Source organism: Hakea prostrata, chromosome 5, assembly GCF_041222555.1.
Source record: "Hakea prostrata isolate BN-2017 chromosome 5, UWA_Hpros_2, whole genome shotgun sequence".
Lineage (NCBI taxonomy): Eukaryota > Viridiplantae > Streptophyta > Magnoliopsida > Proteales > Proteaceae > Hakea > Hakea prostrata.
This window is the reverse complement of record NC_142604.1, coordinates 23,274,408-23,285,814: the sequence shown is the minus strand read 5'-3', so window position 1 is coordinate 23,285,814 and position 11,407 is coordinate 23,274,408. Positions and strand designations below refer to the sequence as shown.

General features: G+C 40.9%; 1 pseudogene; it reads right to left on the bottom strand.

The window, feature by feature from the left end:
* Positions 1-968: 968 nt before the first annotated feature.
* On the bottom strand, positions 969-1,465 carry LOC149015724 (non-specific lipid-transfer protein pseudogene; annotated as a pseudogene).
* Between the last annotated feature and the right edge of the window lie 9,942 nt (positions 1,466-11,407).

Below are 11,407 nucleotides of genomic sequence, written 5' to 3'. Positions count from 1 at the left end.
AACTTTTTTAAAGCATACAATCGTTAAAAATTAAAAAAAAAAAAAAATAAAAAAAAAAACACAATTATTTTTTAAGAAATAAAGGACATGTCCATAATTTATACAACCTAATTTAGTAGTGTCTTAGAAAAAGTGATTGTCAAGGCCATCGCTAGGTTGGGCTCAGTGAAGCTGCCAGTCAAGCCCTTGAACCGAGACTTGCTAATACTATCTAATTTTGTCTCCCTTCTTGTTTGTCCCAAAATTTTCATCTTGAATCCTCCTCCTCACAATGTCGGGGACATTTGACAAAACATTGTGTATCGAGCAGATTTTTTTTTTCCGTCGGTTTGGCTTGTTTATGCACGTTAAAGCCCACACTTCAAAAATGCTAAAAAGGATGTATAAAATTTACCACAATGATGGTTTACAAATAAACAACGGGGATGGGAGATTTGAAATCAAATCACTTGGTGTGACAAGGGGAAGCGTTCCTAGTATTGTATGGTAATGTTCTAATGGCCAAATCGGCAACATGGCACAAATTTGCCCTTCGATATCCCTAGAAAACTATTTACTTCTCTATTCTTTTACCAACTGTCATACGTTAAGAATCAAGAAAATGCAACTTAGGTGTTGGGTGCCCACGTTTACCAACACCAAGACATTTCCAAACACGAATGTACCACCATGCCCATCTATTACCCGAATATGGAAAATGAGTGCTTTCGATTTTTAGTCTCTATAATAATATAAAGAAAGGCAAATTTTTTGCGGAAGGAGGAATGAGTTTGCAATAGGGGCAATGTTAATATTTATTTTGTAGACTCACCCAAACTAGGAGATAGACAACCAGCTCAACTGCCTTACAATTATATATTAGAACATTGACAACGAGAGACTATCAAACTTCTCTAGCACTAATGTGAAATTGCAGGATCTAGACATGTTTATTGATCTTCTTCGCCTCTAAGCACTTTCACGTCACCTCACCCTGAAAACGTAACCAAATCTGAATGTTAGTCATAAAAGAATCACTTAACCATTATGAAAATTCTCATATCTAAGAGTTTGAGATTCACGGTAGGAATAGAAAGGATTTGAAAATTCACGGGGTTTTCTAGATGATGAAAATATACTTGGAGCAATCAATGGAAGGGCTAATCTTGTAGGGAAGGTGGACACCACATTTGCCGGGAAGTGCAGCAGCATTGCCTCCCTTGATTCCGGGAGTGGCTCTATAGGCATTTTTGAGACAACGACAAGCCACCCGACGGTCAGGAGTGGTTCTTGCGGCGGAGTTGAGTGCCCTCACGGAATCGCAACAAGCCCAAGACACCTTTCCTCCGTTGCGCAGAAAGGTGAGGCAAGAAGCCAATCGAGAGACCACTTGCCCACATGTCAGGGCATCTGTAGCATGTGGTGCTGCCAAAACCATGCAAACCAAAACAAGGCACACAACCTTCAGAACACTAGAATTGGCCATAGTTACAAGTACTTCCAAGCTCCTTGATGCTCACTTGTCTCTTTCTTTTCTCCTAATGTTTTGCTAGATCAATGCAATGACATATGCCTTTCTATGTGTTTATTTATAAGAGAAGGGTGTAACAGACTTCTTAGGTGGTTTTGGTCTCCTTGTTTGGCTTGGAAGATTGATGGTGGTTGAGATTTGAATGCTTTTCGATGTGTTTGTCATTTTGCTTGCGTGGATTCTCTCTAAAATGGAAAGCGTAAATGAATTTTCCATTTAACTTTTATTGGTTGGTTTCACATTAGAATTCTAATTTGAATGAACAAACTGGCAGGCTAACGGGACCATTTTGGGAAGCCTGGATCACCTACTCATTCAATTTGAGTTTGGTTATGTTTTAGTTTTTAGAACCAACCCGTATTTACATATCTTAAAACTTCAATCATCTAGTGGTGACCATCCATGTGGTTGTTGCACCCACTACATGAAGCATTGATAGACGAGTGTGTGGAAAGACTAATCAGCCCCTAGTGCAACCCAAAACCCTTGCGACTCAATATCTTTAGTGCACTCCCATCAATCTCCATCTTCGTGCAAGATCCATTTGGGTGGCTGTTATTCTTTTGTAATTTAATATGTATAATTTATTTGGTAAAAATCCTTATTATAAATTATATGTCTACGATAATGTTGAAGAAGGACAGAAAAGGGTAATATGCATAGGATATAGGTGTACACCATTGAACATTATGTACAATGTGTGTAAATACAAGAATAGCTTTTGTATTGAATTAAGACTGTAAGATTTCAGGAGTCAGGCCGTGTACTCTCTAGCAAATTTTATGAACACATATATCATTCATTTCCCCTTTCTCAAGTAGTCAGCCTTTAGAGGCACACGGTCATGCTAGCTTAATCAAGGAACATTCCTTCTGAGGGTGGTCCCGACTTTTCGTTAAGTCAGGCTCAAGTAGCCAGCCTTCCGAGGCAGCCTACTGATCATAGTCACAGGAGCTGGTCAAAAGGATCTCTTGAAACTACAGGTTATATTGAGGATTATAATCAAAGCTGTTAAGACTCTCTTCAACTATTATCTAAGGACAAAAAGTTTCTGATCAATTATTAAGGTTTTCATCAGCTGTTTTCTCAAAAAGCTTCATCAGCCACTCTTTCCTAAGAATATTTTATCAGCAACTAATCAAAGATACAACAAGTGGTCAGAAGTACAGTATATGATCCAGCTGCCCCCTCTATGTCTATGATCAAAATTGCTAAGATTCTCTTCAAAATATTGTCTAATCAAAGTCACAAGGAGCAAAAAGAAAAGAAAGGGAAACTCTATTGATCAAAAAGAAGAAAAAAAAAGAAGATCAGGAAGATCAACAGAGGCGGAACCATTACATCAAAAGGTTTTATAAAAAAGGTATGTCAAAAGCAAAGAAGAATATATTCCGAAACAGGAGGGTCAACTGGAGGATTGTTGTCAATGGCAACATTCTTGTCACCTTCTGGAGGAGACCCATCATCATCATCATCATCATCATTGGAGGAGTAACTATAACCAGAGCTGGCAGTTTCTTCTTTCTTAGAGTCCACATCATCTTCATCATTGGCATCTCTTGAAGAACTCTCAGAGTCCGGATGCTTTAAATTTCTGAGATCAAAAAATTTTATGGATGGAAGAAACTCTGGGGGAAGTAGCTTGAAATCAACATTAGGACAAGTTTTTAGATCTTCGGAGAAGATCTGATCAGAGGAGACCTTCACCACATTCTTGCAGAATCCAAGAAAAGCTGGATTATCTCCAGCCTCCTCCATTGCAGAGGTAACCTGATTGAGAACGACTTGATGCTCATCGTGAATTCTTTTTCTTTCTAACTTGATGTCTTCAAGCATAGATGCTTTATCCTTAAGAGTTTCATCCGGAATAACATTCAGATTTTATTTCTCTTTTGAAACCAAATCTAAAGAGATCTTAAGATTGTTTTTTCTGCAGAAGCCTCACGTAGGCTCAATTCCAAATTGTTGTTTTTACATTCCAAATAAGATTTTCCTTTAGGACAGAGTTAAAAGCTTTATGAAGATACTCATGTCCTAGTTCCAAATCAGCTTTCAATTTTTCAATCTTTTCAAGTTTCTCCAAAAACTCACCTTTTTCTTTCTCAAAGCCTTTAACCAAGCAAAGGCTTTAGCTAACTTTTCTCTAAGTTCATCTCTCTCAAATGTTGCAAGTCTGGCCCTTTCCAGAGCATCATTTTTTTACATTTCAATTTGTAGAAGCCCATCCTTGTGATTTAAAACAGAAGCCCTTAACAGTGATACCTCTTCCTGCAAATCAGTGCATAAGTCAGAACATATTTGAAAGTCATTCTGTAAATCATCTATCTCAGTACACAATTCTATTTCCCTGAATTGTGCAGCTTCTAGTTTTCTTTTTGAGGATTCCAAACTTTTTATGAGTTCTTGTACCTCATCAATCAATTCAAAGTTCCGTTTGATCAGACTATCATTTTCCAGGGAAAGAATTTTTTTCTTTCCAACACTTCAGAGAAGGCATTAAAAGCAGCACCAAAACATCTACAGGCAAAATAATAAAAACTAAACAAAATAAATAAATAAAATCACTAATAAATCAATCTCAATAAGAGAAATAGAAATTTATTCCTTACCTCCATGCATGTGAGTAAAGATCAGGGTAAGACATACGGGCAATCTCCCTTCTGTCACAAAGGATTCTTCCTTTTGTTTCCCATTCGCGGGCAACTTCCTAGTTTCGGCTGGCTATGTGGTTCTCTTTCAAATTCCAGGCAAGGTTAAATAGATTCCCAAAATTAGCAACACTCAGGACGTCATCTAACTGATCAGGGCCAATTGGTTGTGGGTTGGTGGCCTCAACAATCTCATTGTGGTTAGCATCTATGGCAGCATCATTAGAGTAAATTTGCATATCAGCAAATTCAGCCACAATGTTCTCTTGGCCTTCAAGACCAATTGGAGGATCAGCTGGCATATCAAACTCAAGGGGAGCACCATTAACAAATTCTTCATTTGGTGGGACAATCTGGATATTTTCTTCATCAATGACACGAGCAATACTAATGTATGGGATGACATTATTCAAAACAGGATCTTGTATGATGAAAGCAAAAATAGGAGTGTTATCAGCAACAACATTCTCATTTTGAGGAATATTCTCTCCAAAAGCAATTTCAGGAGGAGGAACATGAACATAAGTATTCTCATCAAATAGCTGATCAATTATTTGTTCAATAATGTTACCTGCAACATGAACAAGAATTTCTTCAGCAATTTTCTTCAGCTAGTCAAAGGAGTAATCATGAATTTCCTTACCTTGATGTTCATTCTCAACCATCTTTTCTAGGAGAACAGAAGCATCATGGGATAACACAGGTGATATAGGGGGAGTGCAAACTTCATTTCTGGTAGAGCCAACAGGTTCAGCAATATTGACAGTGGCAGTAGGAATTTCTTCTTGAAGATTGTTTCTTTTAGAGGGGATTTCAGCAGGAGTAGGAGCGGATTCTTTTTTCTCTTTTCTTTTCTTGGTGCCAGACAATTCCTGACCAGAAGAAGGACCAGTGGACCGAAGTCTACATCTCAAAGTTCTGGAGACAAAAGAAGGTCAAAGTAAAAAAAATCATCATAATCATCATTGTTTACTTGGAAAAAGACCATGGTTGGCAAGACCTGCATCGGTTTTCAGATCAGCCGCATCAATTGGTTTTCCGGTGGGAATCAAGTCCCAAGTCTCTTGATCATATTCATTGAGTTCAAGACGCTTGTTCAAAGGAAGAAGAGAATTCATAGAATGCAGACACCATCGGGAACGGTAGTTTGGACAGGGAATGGCACATAAAAAATATTTCTCATGCCATTGTTTGTTGTCATCAGGAATGGAGGAATCAGTGAAAATTCGGGTTTCTTGACCCAGTTCACTTGCAATACATGTTCTTCTGGCAAAGTAAATGTAACCGCATTCGCGGGATACTTTCAAAGTGTAGTAATTTCTGAAAAGTTCTACGGAGGGGAGACGCTTCATTTTGTGAATGAAAGCAAAAAAGCAATACACTAATCTCCAACTGTTTGGAGTAAGTTGACAGGAAAGACATGGTAGTAGTCAAATAGGGACTGGACTATCGGGACCAGGGGAACTCTAAAACCAGACTCAAGGTGGTCAAGATAAATGGTAATGACCCCAAGTTCAACACTGTATGGACGATCAGAAGGTTCAGGGACCCATACCTTGGCATCGGAGGGAAAATGGTAATCTACCAAGTAAGACGGCAGGTGAGACTTCTTCACCTTCGTTGGATACCACTCTAGACCGGCATATCGTGGGTCTTTCTTTTCCTTAGACATGTCTACAGGTGTGTAAGGAACAATAACTTCATCATGAGCATAAGGAGTGGGTTTCCAGTCTAAGGAAACCCTGACCGGGGAGAAAATACCTAGGGTTTTTTCTGGTTGATTGGCACTTGAAAGAATAGTGGGTCGCTCAGAAGTGTGGGATATTGAAGGATTAGTTGAAGGGTCCATGGCAAAGAAGGAAAGGTAGGAAGTGAAGATTTGCAGAATGAAAGTGGAAGCAGGAAGAACAACGGAGATGGCGGATGAATATGTTTGATATTTTCGAAGAATGCAGACAGAGTATGGGTGAGAGCAGATGGTAGAAGATGAATAAATATAAGGGATGAAGTGAGGCGAAGGTGTTTTCTTGAAAAGTGGAGGGAAATATATGATGTTTCAAGATCGACGGACGTAGCTACTCGTAATCAACGCGTGGAGTCAATCGGTAGATTCAAAAGCATTACGGTTGAACACGAAGACAATATAAAGGGATTTGGGAAGGATGTGATAACCGTACACTAGGAAGAGATATAATTTATGATCAAAGGGCGCAAAGAAGGATAACGTCAAGGAAGACAAAAAGTCATATTTAAGAAAGAATAAAAGGTCTGACAAGATAAAGATTTCGGCTGATCTCCAGGATGATTTGGGGGCTGAGCACAGTAACCTTATGATTATGAGGGATGGTTTGATTTTCGAGGAAATTACGATTTTATATAAGAGATGAACCATGTATCAATGTTCGAGTTAATGATGACTTGGGAACCTGAGGCTGCAGTTTTGAAAATCATAATTTCTTGGGAAAAGTTATAGGATGTTGATCCAGTAAAGTTTTGCCACGTGGAAAAACTTTGGAAAGATTAACATGGGTTCGCTTTCCTTTTTTCAATCCTTTGTTCTCAGCCGTTCTGAATCACTGGGACATTTGCCCTGGAATGCTCCTTCCCAATAGCTGGCGTCTCATCGTCGGCTTCTTGGGTTTGTGTTTTGAACTTGGCGTTACGCCATCTCTTTCTCTTTTTGTGCACTTTCATATTCTTTCTATCTCCCATCCTCCCGGCTGGGTTTTTCTGTCCAAACGCAATAAGGCTGAACTTGATTGGAGGGGCAGCATTCTTGCCAAAGGAACTTGCCCTTCCAACCACAAAAGATGGCGCGAACGATACTTTTTCTGTCGAGCGCCTCAATCAGATCTCAACTTCCCGACCGTCTGGAAATAGTGTACTTCCTCTTCTAAAAGTAACCGGGGCCTTCCCTTATCCAAAGACGACGAGGCGGCCATCAGGAAGATCAAATCAATTCCATGGTATGAAGAGATACATGGACTTGAGGTGGAGTATAACTCCATCCTTCAATACTGGGGCTTGGCTCATTGTGAGCTTCTAACCATCATCCTTTAATTTTACTGAAGTGATATGTCTTTTCATAATTTTGACTCTTGTTCTTCTTTGCAGTGCCTCCAAGAATGAATCCTGAGAACCTGCGGGTGAAGGCCGCTAGGGCCGTTGTGACAGCTGAGCAACGGTCGCCCAGAGCCTTAACCATTGATCAAGAAGCTTCTGTTCCCACTCCCAACCCTTCTTACAGGGGTATCAGGAACATCAGGCCCGTGGCTGATGCTTCGGGTAAAGGGAAGAAACCGATGGTGGAGAGGTCAAATGTCTCCTCCTCCGCTCGAACCAAAATGAAGCACGATATAGTTGATGCTTCCTCCCATAAAAAATCCAAAAATTCTGAGGATTGTGAGGAGGTCTTTACCCCTCAGTGGACCCTAAAGCCAACCGATAGGGTGACACAAGACCCTGAGAAAGCTGCAGAATGGAGCTCCCTCAGTCTTATACCTTCTGATTGTCGGGAGTTTGAAACTCTGGACGATGATGCCCTTGTTAGTCAGTCCACAAGGTACCGGTCTTCCTTCTTGTTCATTTTTTCATAATCTCTTATGACTTCTTCTGATAATCTCCTCTTCTCCAGGAATGTTGTGTTGAGCTTTTATCAGCACATGGAAGCATTGAGCCGGGTTGGCCGCAACGGCTCCTTGCTGCAGACTTGTGAAGAGAATTTGGCCAAGGCCAATTCTGAGATAGACCGGCTGACGGCAGCTGCCAAGGAGCTGCAGAGAAAGCATGACTAGGAAATGAACTCCTTAAAGGAGGCCCTCGACTCTTCAACGGCTCGCGTTGTTGCTGCCGAGCGCGAGGCTAAGAAGCAGAAAGCAGCTGCCACGTTGTTCGGTGACAGACTTGAATTTAAGTGTGCAGAGAACGAAGAATACTTGAAGTTGGCGATTCCCAGCAAGCTCGAGCATATCAAGCCAGAGCTTCAAAAGGATTGTGTTCGGAAGTACCTGAACAGCGTACCTTTCTCCAAACTGCTGGGTGCTTTCAACATCCAAGCTTACCGTTTGGGGCAAAATGACGTCTGGGAAAGAATTCTTGAATCCAACCCTTCCTTCGATACAGCTCCCTTTCGTGAGGTGTGTCACAAAGAGGTCTTTGGGAAGTTAGACATGGATCTCCCTGACTGGGCTCGGGAAGAGGATGATCCTTTTCCAGCTGACCCAAAATATCAGGAATATCTTGTTGATGAACCGCCACTCCAAGAGGAAAAGTCACAAGCCGAGTCACAGGCTGCTGCTGAAGAGGACTCTGACAACGACAATCCTGAGGAAGGCTCTTCTCAGGATCCTGAGAAAAGCTCTCCTGTAGAGGGCTCCTCGGGCAATAATGAGGGAGAGGCTTAGGGAGTTATCTTTTTTTTTTTTCCTTTTTTTTTTCTTTTGTAAAGATTGACCTCCTTGTTAATGAATAGATACTTCCATGTTTGCCTTAATACTTCCTCGTCTCATATCGAAAGCTTGTCTTGAATATCAAAATATAAATGATAAAACTTATCACTTAACTTCACATTCCTCGACGAATGATAATCTTGTAAAGATATCATATAATCTTGTAAAGATATCATGAAGAGATGTTTTGGAAAGATGCGTTAGCCTTTATTCTTCCTCACTTCTTCATTTATTGCAAAGTCTACACGTTTCCCTTCTGCTACCTGCGAAGTCCAAACGTTTTCTTGCTTTGGTATACCATTCACTTTTTCCACTGTATTGGTAATACATCCATTATCCCAATGGCGGTGCGACGGTTGGAGATATTCTTGTATTAGGTGCTTATGTCCATGTGTCCTTCTTTTGACCGTTGATCTTGCTTGTTGAAGATTTCGAAGCATTTTTTCGATCTGGGCCATTGGTTGCCTTTGGCTCTCAACCGTCGTCTTAATACCTAAGGCTATTTAAAGCCTTTGTGGGTACTCTCCTTCTATCCTGCTATCTGCAAGTTAGATTGCAAAAGCGACATTCCGTCCTCCTTGCTTGCTTCCGTATTCCTCGTACTCCAACAATAACTCTATCAGCTTCTGAACAAGTGAGCTTTTTGCTATCACCAATCTCTTCCCCTTTCCCCCTCAGTAAACTGCACAGTAGTAATACTTGGGGTTTATTTAATGGGTATTCCGAGTAATGCATATCTGACAGAGAACTAGGGTTTTCCTTCGTTTTTTTGTGTTGTTGTATTTTGTACTGATACGGCTCTTTTTGTGTACACAGTGGCTCCCAGAATCGATCCGAACTTTATCAGAGCGAAATCTTGTAAGAAAATCGTTCCATCGACGGTTGGGGCCAGTGGGGTGGTTTCATCTGGTGAATCCTCTAAACGTAAGGCGACTGCTGTTGGTGAATCTTCAAGTCGGATTCCCACAGCTTCTACTAATGTCACCCCTACGTCTCTTCTGCCTAAAGTGATCGCTCGTTCTTCCCAGGAAGATCTTGATCACCCCGTTGTTGATGGTGCTGCTGATGCCCCTGCTTCAGAGACCATTCATGCATCCCCGAAGGAGACCCTTCGGGGATCTGAGGCAACTATGTTGGCATCTGATGAAGGTGCGGTCCCAGCAGGTGCTGCTTCTATTTCCAACTCTAGAGCTTGTTTGGCATCCTCTGCCTCTCGTTTGGAGCCGGAGGATTTTGCCACTAGGAAGCGTCGTCGGTTGGCAAGTGATGAAGCTCATCCTTCTCTTGATGTAGCTCATCCTTCTCATCCTTCGCCTGAATTAGTGTCAAACGAGTTTGACAAAGCATTGGAATGGTGCACTATGCTGCTCAAATGACTTCTGAGAGCGCAGTTCTTTCCAAACTTCCAGACAAGGTCTTTATGAAGTCAATGGTGATGTAAGTCTTTCTCCATTATCTTTTGATTCTGAATGTTACTCTTATGCTCCTTTTTAACTCGGAAGTTGTTTGCAGGAGTCTTACTGGTAACTTCCACAACCAAGTGGAAGCAGCCTCTAGGCTCAATAGGTTGAGCAATGAAGTTTCCAGGCTTCGGGAAATCTCTGAAGCTAAAGACGATGAGATTGCTCGCCTTAGGAAATTAGCTTGGGAGGTTGCAGGAGAAAAGAATTCGGTGATCGATCGTCTCTGGTTCGACTGGGATGATGCCAGGGAGAAGATCCGGCAACTGGAGCGAGGAGTTGGAAAGTCAGGAGCCAAAGGATCTGAAGTGTTACCTCAAAGGCAAGCTGTCATTCCTTTGCCCGAATCCCTTCCAACTGACGTTCGCAGAGCCTGCGTCTTCAAGTATTTACACAGTAAGCCCTTTGTTGATATGTTGAATGCTTATAACTTGAAGGCGTACCGGGATGGTGAGAACGAAGTATGGGAATCGATACTAAGGAAAGATCCTCATTTTGATACGACTCCCTACAGTGTTGTTTGCCATCCTGAAGTGTTTACCAACCTGGGTCTTCCTTCTCCTGACTGGACCAAAAATAAGATTGATCCTCCGCCTTATGATCCGGATATTATGCATTTCCTGGAAGATTCTTCTATTTATTCTCCTCTGGAAGGATTCAATTATGAAGAGCTCGCCTTGAATGCAAGTTTGGTCGAGGACCATACTTCTTCTGGACAAGCTGGACAAAGAGTATGAAATTGCAGAGGATTTTATACATAATGAAATGCTTTTTGTAATCCTCATTTCTCCTCTTCTTTTTCTTGAACCCATACCGATGCTTGACTCATGTGTTTGTTCTAGCAAAGTTGTGCTGATCTTGTATGACTTCTTAATTATCGCCAATGATGACTTTCTTTTCTGACTGAAGATTGGATTCGACTCTTGTAATCTTATGTTTGATGTAAAGATTGGCCTCTTTCGGTCTTTTGAAGAAATAAGAAATTAACTTCATCTTGAACTTTGCTAGTCACTTGAATCGCTGTTGCACTAGGTCTTAGTTGTTTAGAACAATGCCTTTACTTAAAGATTTCCGGAGAAATTCAATAAGTCTTGAAGGAACTCACTCGGGTTTTAAACCGATGCCTTTACTTAAGGATTTCCTGAGAAATACAATAAGTCTTGAAGGAACTCACTCGGGTTTTAAACCGATGCCTTATAGTTGGATCTTGTTCTTGAATGTGGTGTATGATGCCCCCAAATCAAAAGATAATTTGTTGAAAGCCAATAATTGCATTGATTGAGTTGAAAATGATTACATCACGAACAAAATTGAAATCATCATCAAGGATAAATTTTTTGA